At 38.7% G+C, this 18,564-nt stretch overlaps 1 long non-coding RNA gene and 1 other non-coding gene across 6 annotated transcripts in view; one reads left to right on the forward strand and one right to left on the reverse strand.

The window, feature by feature from the left end:
• The window catches only part of LOC103349541 (uncharacterized), a 156,624-nt gene that overhangs the window by 45,470 nt on the left and 92,590 nt on the right, over positions 1-18,564 (forward strand). The gene's annotated exons all lie outside the window — the stretch shown is intronic.
• Positions 9,438-9,564, reverse strand: LOC127492884 (U11 spliceosomal RNA). Its single transcript, XR_007922712.1, has one exon. It is a non-coding gene; the product is annotated as a U11 spliceosomal RNA (small nuclear RNA).

Raw genomic sequence — 18,564 nt, forward strand, 5'->3', positions numbered from 1 at the left:
TATGTATCTTTAAATCTTTGGAGATCTCTATGTTAGTCAGTGTCAGCAAAGTATATAATTCTCTCCTGCTCTAATATAACATGGCCAGTGCCGTGGCTTACTTGGTTAATCCTCTGCCTGTGGCGCCGGCATCCCATATGGGCTTCGGGTTCTAGTCCCAGTTGCTCCTCTTCCAGTCCAGTTCTCTGCTGTGGCCCAGGAACGCAGTGGAGAACGGTTCAGGTGCTTGGGCCCCTGCACCTGCATGGGAGACCAGGAGGAAGCACCTGGCTCCTGGCTTCAGATTGGTGCAGCACGCTGGCTGTGGCAGCCATTTGGGGAGTGAACCAACGGAAGGAAGACCTCTCTCTCTCTCTCTCTCTCTCTCTAACTCTACCTGTCAAATAAAAAAAAAATAATTCTACCAGAGTTGACAGCACATAAAATCAACAGAAAACTGCAAAGACATTCTGAAATAACGGTGCTGGGTGATTCCTGGCTCACTTGTTGCCTACAAGCATTTTTCCCTAACATCAACCTTGCATAATGATGTAACTGTTCAAATAGTCATTGTTTTCTTATGCATGCCTTTTTCGTCAATAAGTTTTTCCAGTTTTATCAAAGCAAACATCACAAAATTTGTACATATTTAAGGTGTACAACATGATGTTCTGATCTGATTTTTTGAATATGTTGTGAAATAATACCATAATTAGGCTAATTAATATATTACATCACCTGGTTACCTTTAATTGTTGTGAGAATATTTAAGGTCTCATCTCTTAGTAAATTGCAAATACACATTATTAACTATATTCACTATACAGCACATTAGTACCTGAGAATATATTTTCTTTCGAAGTTTTATTTATTTGAAAGGCAGTATTACAAAGAGGGGTGAGGGGAGAGAGGAGGGGGAGAGGGAAGGGGGGAGAGGGGAGAGGGAAGAGGGAGGGGGGGGAATCTTTTGTCCACTAGTTCATTCCTGAAATGGCCCTGCAACACTCAGCACTCTGCCAGACCAAAGCCAGGAACTCCATCTGGGTGGCAGAGGCCCAAGCACTTGCTTGATCTTCTGCTGTTTCGCTGGGCACATTAGCAGGGAAAGGGAATGGCAGTGGAATAGCTGGGACTTGAGCTGTTGACCATCTTGGATGCCTGCATTGCAGGTAGTAGCTTAACACTCTGTGCCACAACACAAGCCTAGAATATATTTATTTTGTAACTGAAAGTTTGTACCCTTTCACAAATATATTTTATCTCCCTCCACATGCATTCCCCACACTATGGGTAACACACCCTTCCACTCTCTTTTTCTGTGAGTTTAACCTGTTTAAATTTCACATGTAAGTGAAATCATGCAGTATTTGTCTTTCTGTGCCTGGTTTATTTCACTTAACATAATGTCCTCCTGTTTCATTCATATCATTGCAAAAATCAGGATTTTTAAAAATCAAACATCATTTCACTGCATGTACACCACATTTTCTATACCCATCCATCAGTCAGTGAACACTCAGATTGATACCCTATCATTGCTATTATGAATACTGATACACTGAATATGGAAGTGCAGATAATGATTTCATTTTATTTCCTTTGGATATATAGTCAAAAGTGAAATTCCTGGATCATGTAGCAGTGTTATTTTAATTTTTTTGAGTAACTGCCACAGTTTATCACATCAAATGTATGTTCCCTTTATCAATGTATATAAAAGTCCCCTTTTCTCCACATCTTCAATAATATTTGTTATCTTTTTGAGTTTTTGATAATATAATCCTAACAGATAGGAGGTGACATCTCTTTGTGACTTTGATTTGTATTTCCCTGGTGACTAGTGATATTGACACCTTTTCATATACATGTTGGTCATTTTTATGTCCTTTATGGAAAATGCATATTTAGATGCTTTGCCCTTTTATCTATTTAATTTTTAAATATTTATATATTCAAAAGGAAGGGAGAGAGAGAGAGAGAGAGATCGATCGATCTTCCATCCTCTGGTTCACTTCCCACAGAAGCCAAGAGCCTGGATTTCTGTCGGGATCTCTCATATGGGTAACAAGGGCCCAAGCACCTGGGCCATCTTCTGATGCTTTGCCAGGCTCATTAGCAGGGAACTAGATTGGAAGAGGAACAGCCAGGGCTTGAACTGACACTCATATGAGATGCCATTGTCTCTCTTTTCTCATTTTTAAATCAGGTAAATAACTTGTTTTTGTTTGCTTGTTTTGCTATTAAGAGTTCCTTATATTTTTCGATACTAACCCCTTTCTGGATATATAGTTGGCAAATATTTTCTCCCATTGCATAGATTGCTTTTTTATTTTGTTGACTGTTTCCTTTGCTGTGCAGAAACTTTTTAGTTTGATGCAATTCCTCTTGTTTGTTTTTGCCTTTGTCACGTATGCTTTTGTTGTTAGATACAAGAATTCATTGCTAAGACCAAAATCCTGGAGCTTTTATTTTGGTTTCTTCTAGGAGTTTTAGTTTCAGGTCTCAAGTTTAAGTCTTTAATCCATTTTGAGTTGACTTTTTTGTGTATGGTGTAAAATTAGAATTCAATTACTTTCTTTTCTTCTCTCTTTTTTTCTTTTTACATGAAGATATCCAGTTTTCTCAACACATTTATTGAAGACGTTATCCTTTCCCACTGTGCATTCTTGGAGACTTTGTCAAAGATTAGTTGACCATAGATCAGATAGAGTTTTTTTGCATAGTCTTTTCTATAATCCCATTTTTATTTAATTTTGGATTTAGTATTTTATGCCAAAGTGTGCATAAGCATAATAGAAATGAAACACAATTCTCAACATTAGAGATTATCATGGAAAATAGTGAATTGATTTATGAAGTTCATGCTTTTAATTTTGTTCTCTTGAGGTATGATGAAATTCTTGAATCAATGAAATATTAAATTTGAAAAAATGTAAGACTGTCCGTGATAACAAGACACATACTAGATATACAAGCACTTACAACCACAAATAGAGATATTTTCTAAGGATTTCAAAATGCTTCACAGATGATTCTATATTGTTCATGATAATAAAAGACAGATGATCTTCATTTTAGATAATGGCATTGATTTTTCCTCCTGCCAATTTTTTACTGACCCCCACTACTAAATAATTTAAGCTATATCTCCTCTTTCATTCTTTACATCATCGTTTGAGAGAAGAGTTAGTAAATAACAAAAATACAAACTTGGACAACACATTCAGAAAGGGCAAAAAAAAAAAAGAAATTCGGAATGGTCATAACCTGTATAATCAGTAGATGACTACCCTATTTAATCTCATAATTCTCTTGTGAGCTAGAATGGGAATATGCAATTTTCTAATAAGGAAACAGGCAAAGAGAATATATTCACTATGCTAATTCCACACGATTTATCCAATGTCACCCTGAGCTAACGCTCGGCATTGAATTGAGTGATTATTGAGATAATCCAAACAGGGCACTGGATTACTAAAAAAGCACATGGCTCTCCTCTGAAAATTTAAAATTGGGATTGGTGCTCATGTCAGCTTTGTACAGAGATAATTTTGTCAAAAGATATCATTACTAGATCTGAGCAAAATAACTTCTTTTAAAATAATTGTAAGAGTTTCTGTTCAAATTCAGGAAGTGTGTTGTTTTTGCCCTTAGACTCAGGACACTGTGTGGTTCTTGATAGGTGCTAAAGGGCAGCAGCACAGGGGCCTTACCTTCAAGGGACTTTAACTCTAGGAGAGAGGGTGAGACACAGCTATCAGGAGAGATACAAAAAGAAGGAGATACAAAAAGAAAGAGATACAAAAAGTGCTGCAGGAGAGATACAAAAAGAGGAAATGAGTGTATTCAGCTTGGAACCTGATGAAAAAGGTAGTGGGTAGGTGTACACATAAGTCAAATATAGGTATCAGTTGGTAATTATTGAAGCTGTATAGTGGGTACACATGGGATTATTATATTGTTTTCCCATTTGGTATACCTTTAACTCTTTTTCATAACAGGAAGTATTGCTTCAAAAAGGCTTCTAGAAAGTCCTCTATTTGAGGTAGAACTTGGCACAAAGTCACTGTTTTGAAAAATCAAGATGCGGGAGTAGACACAGAAAAATCCTGCATGTGGTTGAGAATATCCTAGGTTGTTCAGATTAAAAGTTGTACTCTTTAGCTGGAGCATAACGTATGCACTGGAGTATATGAGAATTAAATGAAGCTAGAAATTATTTAATTATTATTGTTTTGATCACTCTGTTAAATTGTGACATTTAATTATTACAGCAGTTAATAGCTATTGGTGACTTTAGCATGACTTATTAAGTTTTGATTATGGGGGTTAGAACAAGACTGACGTAAAGAAAATAGGGATTCAGCCGGCGCCGCGGCTCAATAAGCTAATCCTCCACCTTGCAGCGCCGGCACACCGGGTTCTAGTCCAGGTTGGGGCGCTGGATTCTGTCCTGGTTGCCTCTCTTCCAGGCCAGCTCTCTGCTGTGGCCAGGGAGTGCAGTGGAGGGTGGCCCAAGTGCTTGGGCCCTACACCCCATGGGAGAGCAGGAGAAGCACCTGGCTCCTGGCTTCAGATCAGCGCGGTGAGCCGGCTGCAGCGCGCTGGCCGCTGTAGCCATTGGAGGGTGAACCAACAGCAAAGGAAGACCTTTCTCTCTGTCTCTCTCTCTCACTATCCACTCTGCCTGTCAAAAAAAAAAAAAAAAAAAGAAAATAGGGATACAAAGTTTGGGAGAGGATGCACAATTCAGAAAAAGAGCACTGCAGCAAGCATGGAAAACAGAACGGAAAACAGAGGATGGGGTGGGCATCATGGTTCAGCAGGTTAAGCTACCACTCATATGCCATATCAGAGTGCCAAGTTGAGTCCTGGCTATTCCGTGCTTCTGACCCAGCTTCCTGATAGTGTACCTTAGTGATCTAAGTCTTACCTGCCACTCATGTGGGAGACACAAATGGAGTGTGGCATTTGGGGAGTGGACCAGAGGATGAAAGAGTCTCTCTCTCTCTCTGTCTCTCTTCCCCCCACCCCTCTCTTTCCCTCCCTCTCTCCCTCCCTCTTTCCATCTTTCTACCTTTCAAATAAATAAATCTTTAAGTGAAAAGACAGGAGCTAAAGAGGGAGAATATTGGAATAATTGATTGAACTGTGAGAAGTAGGATAGGGGACAGAAGAGTCAAACAGAAACACAATGCTTTGTTCCCAGTCTGGGCATATAGTGGCAACCAGATCAGTGGAGAAGACAAAGTAGGTTTTGGCCACTACTCATCTAAAGAATGAGGAAGAGGCCACCTAGACACAGGCAACCAAATGACGGAGGGAAGCATTATCCCTGCAAAGAGAGAGGGATGGGGGAACTCTTGGATTTACTCACTTGGAACAGATCACTGACGCATGAAATTGATTAGTAGATGGGTGAGTAAAGTGAATAAAGACTAGAAGGCTGAAAACAAAATCTTGGAAAATTTAGAACTTCGTTTGATATATGAAAAGAAAAAAAGCAAAAGACAGAAGAGAACTCAGATAATAGCACTGCTCCTAACACCCTGTGTTTACTCAAGTTTGGCTAACAATAAACAATGCCAAATTTAAAGAGCCCCAGAATGTCAACGTTTCTTTCCTACTGAAGCAACAGTCCCACATGGCTGTTGCTGGTTCGGTCGTTCTTCCCATCAGCGGGCAAGAATAAAGCCTCTCTCCAGTTTGCAGCTCTGCCTCCTCTAGGTCCTGAACTCCTTACCATTCCACCAAAGAATAGGAAAGCAAAAGTTGATGGTGCGAAGATTTCATGGGTTAGGCCTGGAGGTGATGTGTGCCACTTATGCAGACTTATCATTAGCCAAAATTCAGGTGGTTGGCTGCATCAAAATGCAAGACACAACTAGTTAGCCTCTGTCTCTATATTTGTATCACAGGTTTCTTTTTTAATTTTTTATTTATAAATATAAATTTTCAAAGTACAGTTAATGGATTACAATGGCTCCCCACCCCCATAATTTCCCTCCCACTCACACCCCTCCCATCTCCCGCTCCCTCTCCCATTCCATTCACATCAAGATTCATTTTCAATTATCTTTATATACAGAAGATCAGTTCAGTATATATTAAGTAAAGATTTCATCAGTTTGCACCCACACAGAAACACAAAGTGTAAAATACTCTTTCAGAACTAGCATTACTTCACATTGGACAACAAACTAAGGACAGATCCCACATGAGAAGTAAGTACACAGTGACTCCTGTAGTTGACTTAACAATTTGACACTCTTGTTTATGGTGTCAGAAATCTCCCTAGGCTCTAGTCATGAGTTTCCAAGGCTATGGAAGCCTTTTGAGTTCACCAACTTCAATCTTATTCTGACAGGGTCATAGTCATAGTCAAAGTGGAAGTTCTCTCTCCCTTCAGAGAAAGGTACCTCCTTCTTTGATGGCCCCATTCTTTCCACTGGGATCTCACTCACAGAGATCTTCCATTTAGGTCTTCCTTTTTTTTTTTTTTTTCCCCCAGGGTGTCTTGGCTATCCATGCCTAAAATACTCTCATGGGCTCTTCAGCCAGATCTGAATGCCTTAAGGGCTGATTCTGAGGCCAGAGTGCTATTTAGGACATCTGCCATTCTATGAGTTTACTGTGTATCCCACTTCCCATGATGGATTGTTCTCTCCCTTTTTGATTCTATCAGCTAGTATTAGTAGACACTAGACTTGTTTGTGTGATTCCTTTGACTCTTGGACCTATCAGTGTGATCAATTGTGAACTGAAATTGATCACTTGGACTAGAATGGGAAAAATATTCGCAAACTATGCAACAGATAAAGGGTTGATAATCAGAATCTACAAAGAAATCAAGAAACTCCACAACATCAAAACAAACAACCCACTTAAGAGATGGGCCAAGGACCTCAATAGACATTTTTCAAAAGAGGAGATCCAAATGGCCAACAGACACATGAAAAAATGTTCAAGATCACTAGCAATCAGGGAAATGCAAATCAAAACCACAATGAGGTTTCACCTCACCCCGGTTAGAATAGTTCACATTCAGAAATCTACCAACAACAGATGCTGGTGAGGATGTTGGGAAAAAGGGACACTAACCCACTGTTGGTGGGAATGCAAACTGGTTAAGCCACTATGGAAGTCAGTCTGGAGATTCCTCAGAAACCTGAATATAACCCTGCCATTCAACCCAACCATACCACTCCTTGGAATTTACCCAAAGGAAATGAAATTGGCAAACAAACAAGCTGTCTGCACATTAATGTTTATTGCAGCTCAATTCACAATAGCTAAGACCTGGAACCAACCCAAATGCCCATCAACAGTAGACTGGATAAGGAAATTATGGGACATGTACTCTATAGAATACTATACAGCAGTCAAAAACAACGAAATCTGGTCATTTGTCCAAAGGGACAAATATCATATGTTCTCCCTGATCAGCGACAACTAACTGAGCACCAAAGGGGAAACTTGTTGAAATGAAATGGACACTATGAGAAACAGTGACTTGATCAGCCCTTGTCCTGACTATTGATGTACAATGTAATACTTTATCCATTTTAGTATTTTCTCTTTGTTTTGTTCTAGTACTATTGGTTGAACTCTGTGATTAACACACAATTATTCTTAAGTGTTTAAATTTTAACTGAAAAATGATCCCTGTTAAATATAAGAGTGGGAATAAGAGAGGGAGGAGATGTACAATTTGGGACATGTTCAATCAGGCTTGCCCCAAATGGTGGAGTTAGAATCATGCCAGGGGATCCCAATACAATCCCATCAAGGTGGCATGTACCAATGCCATCTCACTAGTCCAAGTGATCATTTTCAGTTCACAATTGTATCACAGGTTTCAGAGTACTGTCACAGACGTCATAATCTAATACCATTTAATGAAAGGCAAAAAAAACACAGTGGTTAACTGTGCTCACAGCATAAGCTCCAATATAAAAACCCCTTGTATTTGTTTCCAGGACTCTCTGTTTAGTAGCACAGGTGTCACATAGGTTAAATTAATTTCCCTTTCTGTAATTCATCTGTAAAATTAAAACAATCTAATCCTTAAGGTTGTTAGGCAGTTAATAAATGCTAATTTATCAACAGTTAACAAATGTTCAGTGTTAATGAATACTAAATGGGACTAAATAAGGAGTTAATAAATATATAAATATTTTATACATAAAGTGCTTATGGATGAATGTTTAGTTTAGTGGTTGAGATGCTGGTTAAAATGCCTACATCTCTTATCAAAATGAATGGGTTCAACACCCATCTCTGGCTCCTGACTCCACGTTCCTCCTAATGCAGACCCTGAGAGGCAGCAGTGATAGCTCATGTACTTGAGTTCCTGCCATGCATGTGGAAAACCTAGATTGAGTCTCTGGCTTCCAGCTTCAGCCCAACCTAATCACAGGGTTAGGACATTTTGGGGGGTGAACAAATGGATGGGGGCTCTCTGTCTCCAACTCTTTCTCTCTCTCTCTCTGTTTATAGTGCCTGGAATGTGTCTGATGCATAGTGAGTACTCAGTGAGAATTAGCTATTACTATTATATTAGAACTCCAGTGATATATCAGTGAAGTGGATATTGAATAATGTGAAATAGGGGCTGGCGCCATGGCTCACTTGGTTAATCATATGCCTGCAGCACCGGCATCCCATATGGGCGCCAGCTTCTAGTTCCGGTAGTTCCTCTTCCAGTCCAGCTCTCTGCTGTGGCCCAAGTGCTTGGGTCCCTGCACCCGCATGGGAGACCAGGAGGAAGCACCTGGCTCCTGGCTTCGGATCAGCGTAGCTCCAGTTGTAGCGGCCATATGGGAAGGAAGGAAGGAAGGAAGACCTTTCTCTCTGTCTCTTTCTCTCACTGTCTAACTATCTGTCAAATAAAACTAAAAAAAAAATAATAATGTGAAATACAGAGAGACAGCAGCAGTAACTGGAGAAAAAGCCACAGATTTCCCCATTGTGCTACAGATAGCACTACTTTGTTCCAGGTGGTTAGCTCTGCCCAAAAAAGATGGGAAAGAGGTAGGATTCCCAACTATCAGCAAAGTTTGGTTTCTATGTTTATAACTGTAAAATAAGTTGCCTCTGAGAAAATCAGATGACATTGCAGTCAAGTTAACTCTCAGAGGGTTCAGATGGGATCTCATTCCAGAGAACTCATATTGAGCTAAGTAATCTATATATTGGAGAAAGAGTGCTTATCAACCGAGGAATTAGTTTCCATCCTTATTTCTCTCAGGAAAACATTTTTAATTCACAAAAAGATGAGAATCAGTTAATTTTGCGTGATCTGGGAACTGGTTGTACTTTATAGACGCATTAGTATAGATGTGAATGTTGCCCCTGGGGTTTCCTTTGTTTTTGGAAGTTTCACTTTTTTCTCCTCTTCTATTGCTCCCTCCTCATCCTTGCCAGAGATGTCCTGTTTGTCACTTTTTTGTTTATTTGTAGACATTGGGACTAATGATTACCATCTGCCAAATTATCAAAAAATGATGCTTCTGAAATCTCTAGAATTTGATCCCACATGAAGAACAATCCAGTTGCCCAGAGTGTGTGGCAGAAGCCCTTCAATTTTGTCACATTTGTGGTTGCTTGGTAAATTTCTGATTCTCGCCTCATTTTAAAATCCTTTTAAAAGTAAACCTTTTGTTTATACCTGTATACTCACAGATAGTTGTTAAGAGATAATGCAGAGACTCATTGGACTCAGTTTCCTCCAATGGTAACATCTTACCACCACAGTAGAGTACAACATTGTACAAAGTCACAATCAGTGACATTGACACAGTCGAGATGCAGAGCAGTTTCATAGCCACAAGGATCCCCCATCTTGCCCTTTTGCAGCCACCCTCACTTTCTTTCTACCCCATGCCCTCCTGGAACCCTAGCAACCACTAGTTTGTTCTCCATTTTTATAGTTTTCCCTTTTGAAAATGCTGTAAAAGGAAGTCATATAACAAGTAACATGTTGGCATCGGCTTCATTTTTTCACTTAGCACAAAGCTGTGGCCATTCCTTTAAGTATGTATGTGTGTCAGTGGTTCCTTTTTATTCTAATAGGTGTTCAGTGTTACTTCATTGTGTTTCTTTTTAACCTAACAGCTAATAATGTTGAGTCACTTTTTAACAGTTTTGTCTGCCATCTGTATCCCATCTTCTGTGAAATGTCTTTTGAAGACTTTTGTCCATCTTATGCTCTTATTGGATTCTTTGCCTTTTTTACTGTGAATTTTGAAATTTCTTTGCATATTTTGAATATAGTCCTTTGTAAGATACATGATTTCAAATATTTCTTTCCATTCTGTTTCTTCTCTTCTCATCCTATTAACAGGAACTTTGCTAACCCAAAATTTTAAATTTTGAACAAATCAGTTTATCAGAATTTTTCCCTTTCATCGATCATTCTTTCAGTGTCAAGTATTCTTTACCCAGCCCCTGGATCTCAGAGACTTTCTCCTATTCTTTTTTTTTTTTTTTATTTGACAGGCAGAGTGGACAGTGAGAGAGAGACAGGGAGAAAGGTCTTCCTTTTGCCATTGGTTCATCCTCCAATGGCCGCTGTGGCCGGCGCACTGTGCTGATCCAATGGCAGGAGCCAGGTGCTTCTCCTGGTCTCCCTTGGGTTGCAGGGCCCAAGCACTTGGACCATCCTCCACTGCACTCCCTGGCCACAGCAGAGAGCTGGCCTGGAAGAGGGGCAACCGGGGCAGAATCCGGCACCCTGCCCGACTGGGACTAGAACCCGGTGTGCCGGCGCCGCAAGGTGGAGGATTAGCCTAGTAAGCCACGGCGCCGGCCTCTCCTATTCTTTTCTAAAAACTTTATAGTTTTATATTTTACATTCAATTTTGTTATCTATTTTGAATTATTTTTGGTATAAGATGTGAGATATACCTTGAAGTTCTTTTTTGTTTGTTTGTTTGTTTTTTGGAACTATAGGTGTCCAACAGGTTCAGCACAATTTGTTTAACAGGACACTTTTCTTCCATTGAATTTCTTTTGGACCTATGTGTTTATTTCTATGGCCCATGTTCTGCTCCACTGATTTATGTAATTGTCCCCTCCCCAATAGCACATAGAACTGGTTATTGTTGCTGTAAGATAACAAGTCTGGAATCAGGTAGACTAATTCCTCTCATGCTATTTCTTTTTCAAAACTATTTCAGCTTTCTAATTTCTTTGATCTTCTGTGTACATTTTAGAATAATCTGTCTATGGCCACAAAAAGTTTCACCACGATCTTGATAGGAATTGCATTAAACTCAGATACAAATTTGGGGAAAATTGACATCCTTGCTATGTTGAATCTTCCAATCTGCAAACACAGTATGTATTCTCCACTTATTTAGAAATGCTTTTATTTCTTTAATTAATCTTTTATTACTTAAGTCTACAAGAAATTTTGTTAAAAGAAATTGTGTATTTTCTTAGACTTTCGCTTCAACATTTCATTTTTTGAGTGATTATAAAGGTAGTATTGTGGTTTTAATTTTGTTGTGTAGGTGCTCATTGTTATTATATAGAAGTACAAGCAATTTTTTGTGTTTCTATAATGTATCCTAAAACTTTGATGAACTTGCTTATTAGTTCTAGGATTTTTTAATAGATTCTTTGGAATTTCTAAATAGGGACATTTTATTTTTTTTTTCCTTTCCTATATGTGTAACTTTTCTTGCCTTATGTACTTGCAAGAATTTTAAGCCAGAATTTTTAATTTTAATTTATTGCATATGAATGGTAAAATTAGACAGCCTACCTTGTTCCTAATCTTAAGGAAAAACATTCATTCTTTGACTGTTTAGTATGTGAGATATAAGGGTATTTTGGTAGATGTTTTTCATCAAGCTGAGAAAGTTCCCTCCTATTCCTACTTTTCTGAAACTTTTTCATCATTAATGGGTGTTGACTTTTGTCAAATGCCTGTTTTGCACTGCTTCATATGATCTTGTTATTTCCTTCTTTAGCCTAGTTAATGTTTGATTATTATTGATTTTTAAATATTGAAACATTCTTGCATCTATAGATAAAACCCACTAGGTTGATCAAACCCACTAGGTCATGGTGTATAATGCTTTTATATATATATTGTTGAGTTCTATTTACTAATACTCTAAATAAAGGTTTTTTTAAGTCAATATTCATTAGTGTATTAGTCAGCTTTTTATAACTCCAATGAAATACCTAGACAAGCTATTCATGAAGGAAGGAGGCTTACTTTAGCTCATAATTTGGGAGCCTCACAGTACAAGATTGGGCAGCCTCACTGGTTTGGCATCTGGTACTGGCATTCTTGCTGGCACAGTCCCAAGGTGATAAGAAATATCATGTGGCAAGAGGGACAGTGTGTGGTTCTGTTGCTCCCTATAAAGCAATCACATTCAGTCATGGGGGATTCACTTTAATAACCTAATTCAATCTAATAATTTCCCAAAGGTCTCATGTCTAACCAACATAATCAGATTAAGTTTCCACCCTTTTTAGTACCATTATCACAAGACTTTGGGAAACAAGCCTTTAAAACCTGGGGCTTTGGGGTACACCAAAAATAAAATTCAGATCATAGCAACCAAGGAATTTTATTCTACTTTTATTATTGTTTATACTGTCTTTGCAACTGGAAAGTTTTCTATTTTTCTCTTTTTTTCTAGTTTCTTGAAGTGGGAGCTTGTATTATTGATTTGGCACTTTTTTTTAAGTTATGCATTTACTGCTATAAGCTTCCCTCATTGCACTGCTTTAGCTGTGTCGCTCAAATATGATGTGTTATATTTTCATTTTCACTCAGAAAATTCTTACGTTCACCTACCTTAAAATCTTTATCAGATAATTCTAACATTTTGAACATCTTGGTATTGATTGACATCTAGTAATAATCCTTTTTCATTCAGTCTAAGATCTTCTGTGTTGTCCTTGGAATAATTGATTTTCAGATTGAAACCTGGAGATTTATATTATGCTATAGACTCAAGCTTTCTATTTCACCTGGCAATTTCTCCATCTCCTCCTCCTCCTCCCCTTCCCTCTTCTCATCCCACTCCTCTTTGTTACTCACACACCCTGGCATGGGAAATGGCAGCATCACCTCATTATTGCCAGGTGGAGGCAGCAGGCCAAGTTCTCTGCTGAGCCTATAACAACACCTCTGAGTGGAGATGCCTTGTTACTGCTGGACAGAGGTGGGAGTTTTAGCTCCCTCTGTGTCCTCTACTGACCCTTGTGATAATCGCTCCATCATCACTGATGGTGAGGTTTGGCTGTCCAGTGAGCTTCCTCTGGTACAACTCTAGCGAGGAGGAGGACACTTCTTTGCTGGCAAGTGTCAATGCAAGTTCAGGTTTTCCATGTTGTCTCCACCAACAATGTGGGTGTGGTTGTTGCCAGCTAATGAGATGACAGCTGGCTGTCTCTACTTTCCTTTTCAGGTGCCATCTGGGAAGGGGTGTTTGTGATCTTTGTTACAACATGACAAATTTGGAAATGTAGGCTCCCCACTTGGCCTTTGCTGGTAGAGTTGAGAGACAATAGATTTTGTGATGATTAGCTGGAGTTGTTATTATATAATAAGATTAAGTTTCCACCCTCTTATACAAATATTTAGTCTTACCAGGCTATCCTTTTCCTGAGATGTTGGGGAAATTGTGTGTCTGCTTGTGCCCATTGGCACTTCCAGTTTTTCATTTTATTAAGTTTGGAACATATGCAGCAAGGAGAAAATCCAGGACCTTAACCACTGTATCATGCCTCAAGCTCTGTGGTTTATAATCAGTCTGCCCTTTTCTCTCCACCTGTCAGAGTCTTCTGTTTGTTTTATTTGTAGTATTCAGGGCTTCTACTTGCACACCTTGGGAGAAATAGGGATAAGTAAGTGGACTCTGTTTTCTCAGAAACAGAAATCTCATGTCCACTTATAGCCATGTTTACATGACAATTCTGTGGTCTATCATTTGAACATTTTACAAAAGTCCTATAGTGTTATACCAATTTGGAGACAGGCATTGTATTAGACAAAAGTTTCCACTGCAAAATTTAAAAATTAAATGATAGCCTGGATCAGCTTTGGAAAGTTCTTTATGTGATCCTTTCCAGAATGATAATAATATAAAATGAGTTAACTATTAAAATGTGCTACAAGTTAAGGCACCACAATTACAAGTAGAAGTTGTTGAAAGGGTAGGTGGTGTTCAGTTAATTGTGGAAAGATGCACAAACAAGGCAAAGACTGTCATGAAGGAAGACGTTTAGGCTCACAAATTCCCTAAAAATAGGACACAAGAGGTGAGGAAGTACAAGCAGCTCAAGATCACCCAGTTTGGCTTGCTTGCTTTCTTAAAAATATTCATTATTTATTTATTTATTTTTACTTGGGAGTCAGAGTGACAGAGAAAGGGAGAGACAGAAGGAGAAAGAGATCTTCCATCTGGTGGTTCACTCCCTAAATTTCACTGCGTTCTCAGGCACATTAACAGGGAGCTGGGGCTTAAACCAGTTCTCTGATATGGAATGCTGGAATCCCAAGCAGGGCTTAACTTGCTGCTGCACAATTTTGGGCCAATTTCACTGTGCTCTAGGGCATACATAGGCTCCGTCTCTAATTGTCTGATTCCTGATCTTGGGTGATTAGGGCAGGTGAAAATTAGCTCACACTGTGAAAGCCAAAGTAAATGGTTAGGGTGTGAACTCTGGATTGCTTGGTTTGTTCATGAAGGAAGAGTCTACAGAGTTGTCTGCTAGCTCTAGGAACTGCACATGCTGGGAGAGGCAATGTCAGAAAAGCCCCAGGTATTAAGGTGTAAATACAGAAAACAAAGAACATGATCAGTACCAGCTTGATGGACATTTAAATCAGAAACAGACTTTATTTAGAAAACACGTTGTAAGATTGCTATCATAGAGCACAAGAACCTTGATGGCACTTGTAAGTTGGATCTGGTAGATTCAGGTTAAAAATATCTGTGAGTTTTTTTTTTTTTAATAATTCATTTGAAAACCAGGAAGAGAGGGATCTTTCATCTGCTGTTTCACTCCTCAAATGCCCACAAATCCAGGGCTGGCTCAGGCTGAAGCCAGGGGCCTTGAACTCAGTCCATGTTCCCTTGTGGGTAGCAGGAATCCAGTTACTTGTGCCATCACCTGCTGCCTCTCAGAGTGACATTAGCAGGAAGCTGGATCAGAAACAGAGCCAGGACTTCCAAGCATTCTGATGTGGGATGAAGGCATCCCAAGATGTCTTAACTACTATGCCAAATGCCTCTCTCTCATGGGTTCTTTTATTGGGATTTGGTAATAACTGCAAAAGAAGTTGAGGGCTGGCACTGTGGCGTAGCAGGTTAAGCCACTGCCTGCAATGCCAGCATCCCATATGGACCCCGGTTCAAGTCCCGGCTGCTCTACTTCCTATCCAGCTCTCTGTAATGGCCTAGGAAAGCAGTGGAGGATGGCCCAAGTCCTTGGGCCCCTGCACCCTCATGGGAAACCAGGAAGAAGCTCCTGCCTCTTGGCTTCGGATCAGTGCAGCTCCAGCCATTGCGGCCAACTGGGGAGTGAACCAGCAGATGGAAGACCTCTCTCTCTCTCTCTTTCTCTCTCTCTCTCTCTCTCTCTCTTTCTGTCTCTGCTTCTTTTTGTGTAACTCTGACTTTCAAATATATCTTAAAAAAAAAAAAAAAAGAAGAAGAAAGGGAAAGGGAAGGGAATTAAAAAAAGTTGCCATGATATAAAATTAACCAAAGGTTAACCAATGAATTAACTTAAGCAAGAATATTATGATAAACTAAATGTAGCATAATGTATTGTTCAAGTAGTAATTCTAATCCTTCCTCAGTGGAGAATAGGTTAACCCTCCAGTCAAACTCTGGGTGTAGGTTTCTAGTGATGCCAGTACTGATTCCATCTCAGTGTCTCTCTTGTCTTCTTTTGAGTCAAATGCTAATTCCTCAACTCTGTTCCCAATATTCAACATCCTACACTAGATCGTATTCCCAGGAGTGGAATGGCTGGGTCATATGGTAGGCCTATATTCAGAGTTCTGAGGAGTTACCACTTGTTTTACTGCTTACACCCTGCTTTTCTTTTTTCTTCTTATTTTAACCAAGCAACCTCATTATGTAATCAACAAATTGATAGTTTTTAAGTGGTTGAATGGAAGAGAGATATCAAGAATATATTTTGAGAATCTAGATGCATGATCATCTTAAATCTGACTACAGAAAATTATTCTGAGTATATGATCTTAAAAACAAAGTATACAAATCTCATTCATCACTCATTAGTCATTTCTTTCACTAATAACATCAAGATAATGAAAGTTAATCACAGACATGTTAAATTTTCCACTTTAAGTTTTTTAAAACTTTTTCTGCTCTCTGTCATTTATCTAGTTTCTAGATAAATGTTTAAATTCAATAGTTGAGAGCACAGAACTAATGAGCCATAGCCTTAGAAGTGTTTTCTCTCTGGTGAAGTCCAATAAACTGTTGAAGAGTTACTGCCTCTAGGAATTAAAATTCTTTTTGCTAATGATTACAGGAAGTTCAAAATAGAACAGTTAGGTGTTAGCATTTCAGCAGGTTCATTTACCAAGGTATGGAAGAAAGGATGAAACCTATTTCGTTAAATACCCTTTGTCAATCATCATAGATGGGAAAAGGAGAAAAATACACTTTGGATAAACTAACATATTTTATAACCAATAGTATATTTATTTCCACATCTCAGGATTTAAGCAGAGATAGGATACTGCAAATAAAATAACATCCAATCTAATCATTTGCCATGTTCTCGATTAAAGTCTATATCTTTTTCATCCCCCACAATCTCCTTTTTAACCTTTAGAGTTTATCCTCTAAAAAAAGTCACTGTTTGTATGCACCCATGCTAGTAGATCTTTGTATGAATACTTTTATTTCAACTTTAGGGGAAGAAAAAACAAAAGAATTGCACATTATGTGGATTTGAAAGAATTTTTAATGCCAACATTAGCCATTGTAGTATCATACAAAGCATTTTTATTGCCCCTCCAAATCCTCCCTTATCCACAGGATATATGTTTATAGACCCCACTGGATAACTGAAGCTGTGCATTGAGCCAAACTCTATATGTGCTGCTTTTTTCCCTATATATGCATAGAAGCCCATGATAAAGTTTAATTTATAAATTAGGTACAATAAGAGATAAACCATCAGAACAAACAAGAAAGCAAAAGAATTACAATAATATACTGTAATAAAATTGTCAGCATCATGACTCACATCCTTTGGGCCTGTTATCAGGTAAAACAAGAGTTACTTGACACAAAGACTAGAATACTGCTGCAGTCTGTCTGATATCTGATATCAAAAACAGCTACTGAGAACAAATTGCCTGCAGGATACTCAAGAGAAACACTTACTAAGACTTGTGTGAAGAGTGGCTGAACAGAGCAATTACTCTTATGATGTAAGTTAGTTTGAATTGGATGGTGTACAAACGGTCTGTTTTGTCTTAGCCATTTGGAGCAACCTTGAACAATCCTTTGCTCTTCATCTATACATCTACACATTCCTTATGTCTACTGGAATATGTTTATTCCATTAATATACTTCTTAATATTAATCAGTTGCCTTCTTTTCAGTAGCCTTTCATTGACCATGCCCTTGATGGTATATGTAAAGAATTACCACCAAATCCAAGGTCATCTAGCTTTTTTCCTGTGTAGTGTAAGAATCTCAACTCTCTAATCACTTGGTCTTTCTGATTATCATTCCCACCCTAAGGCTATCTTGGGGCTCCACCATAAATCACCTCATTGGAATGAACTTAGAGGTGATAAAAAGGTTCTTCTTATGAGTAACAAAGGACATTCCTATTGCTTCAGAGATTGCAAGGATTTTTCAGGATTTTGTTCCAGGAATCAGGGATAAAGACCATATTTATTACCCCACAATTATGTGAGTTACTTGTTGAGTGTTGAACTAGCCTTGTATACTTAGGCTAAATCCCATTTGGTCATGTTGTATAATTCTTTGTATACATTGTTGGATTTTATATGATAATACTTTGTGGAGGAGATTTGAATCTGTGTTCCAAAGAGATATTAATCTGTAGTTTTCTTGTAACATCTTTTTCTGGTTTTGGCATTACAATAATTCTGGCTTCATGGAATGAGTTAGAATTTTTTCTGCTTTGATCTTCTGAAACAGATTATGGAGGATAGGTGTGACTTATTTTTAAGTGTTTGGAATAACTCACCAGTGAATCTACTGTGACTTTTTATTTTGGAAAATAATTATTGATTCTATTTCATTAATAGATATAGACTTATTCAGATCATATATTTCTTCTGTGTATTTTTTTTTTTTTTTTGGACAGGCAGAGTTAGACAGTGAGAGAGAGAGAGAGAGAGAGAGAGAGAGAGAGAGAAAGGTCTTCCTTTTTTTCCGTTGATTCACCCCCCAAGTGGCCACTATGGCCAGTGTGCTGCAGCTGGCACACAGCGCCAATCTGAAGCCAGGAGCCAGGCGCTTCCTCCTGGTCTCCCATGCGGGTGCAGGGCCCAAGGACCTGGGCCATCCTCCACTGCCTTCCTGGGCCAC

The sequence above is a fragment of the Oryctolagus cuniculus genome, chromosome 14 (genome assembly GCF_051225735.1).
Source record: "Oryctolagus cuniculus isolate XC-2025 breed Fujian yellow rabbit chromosome 14, ASM5122573v1, whole genome shotgun sequence".
NCBI lineage: Eukaryota > Metazoa > Chordata > Mammalia > Lagomorpha > Leporidae > Oryctolagus > Oryctolagus cuniculus.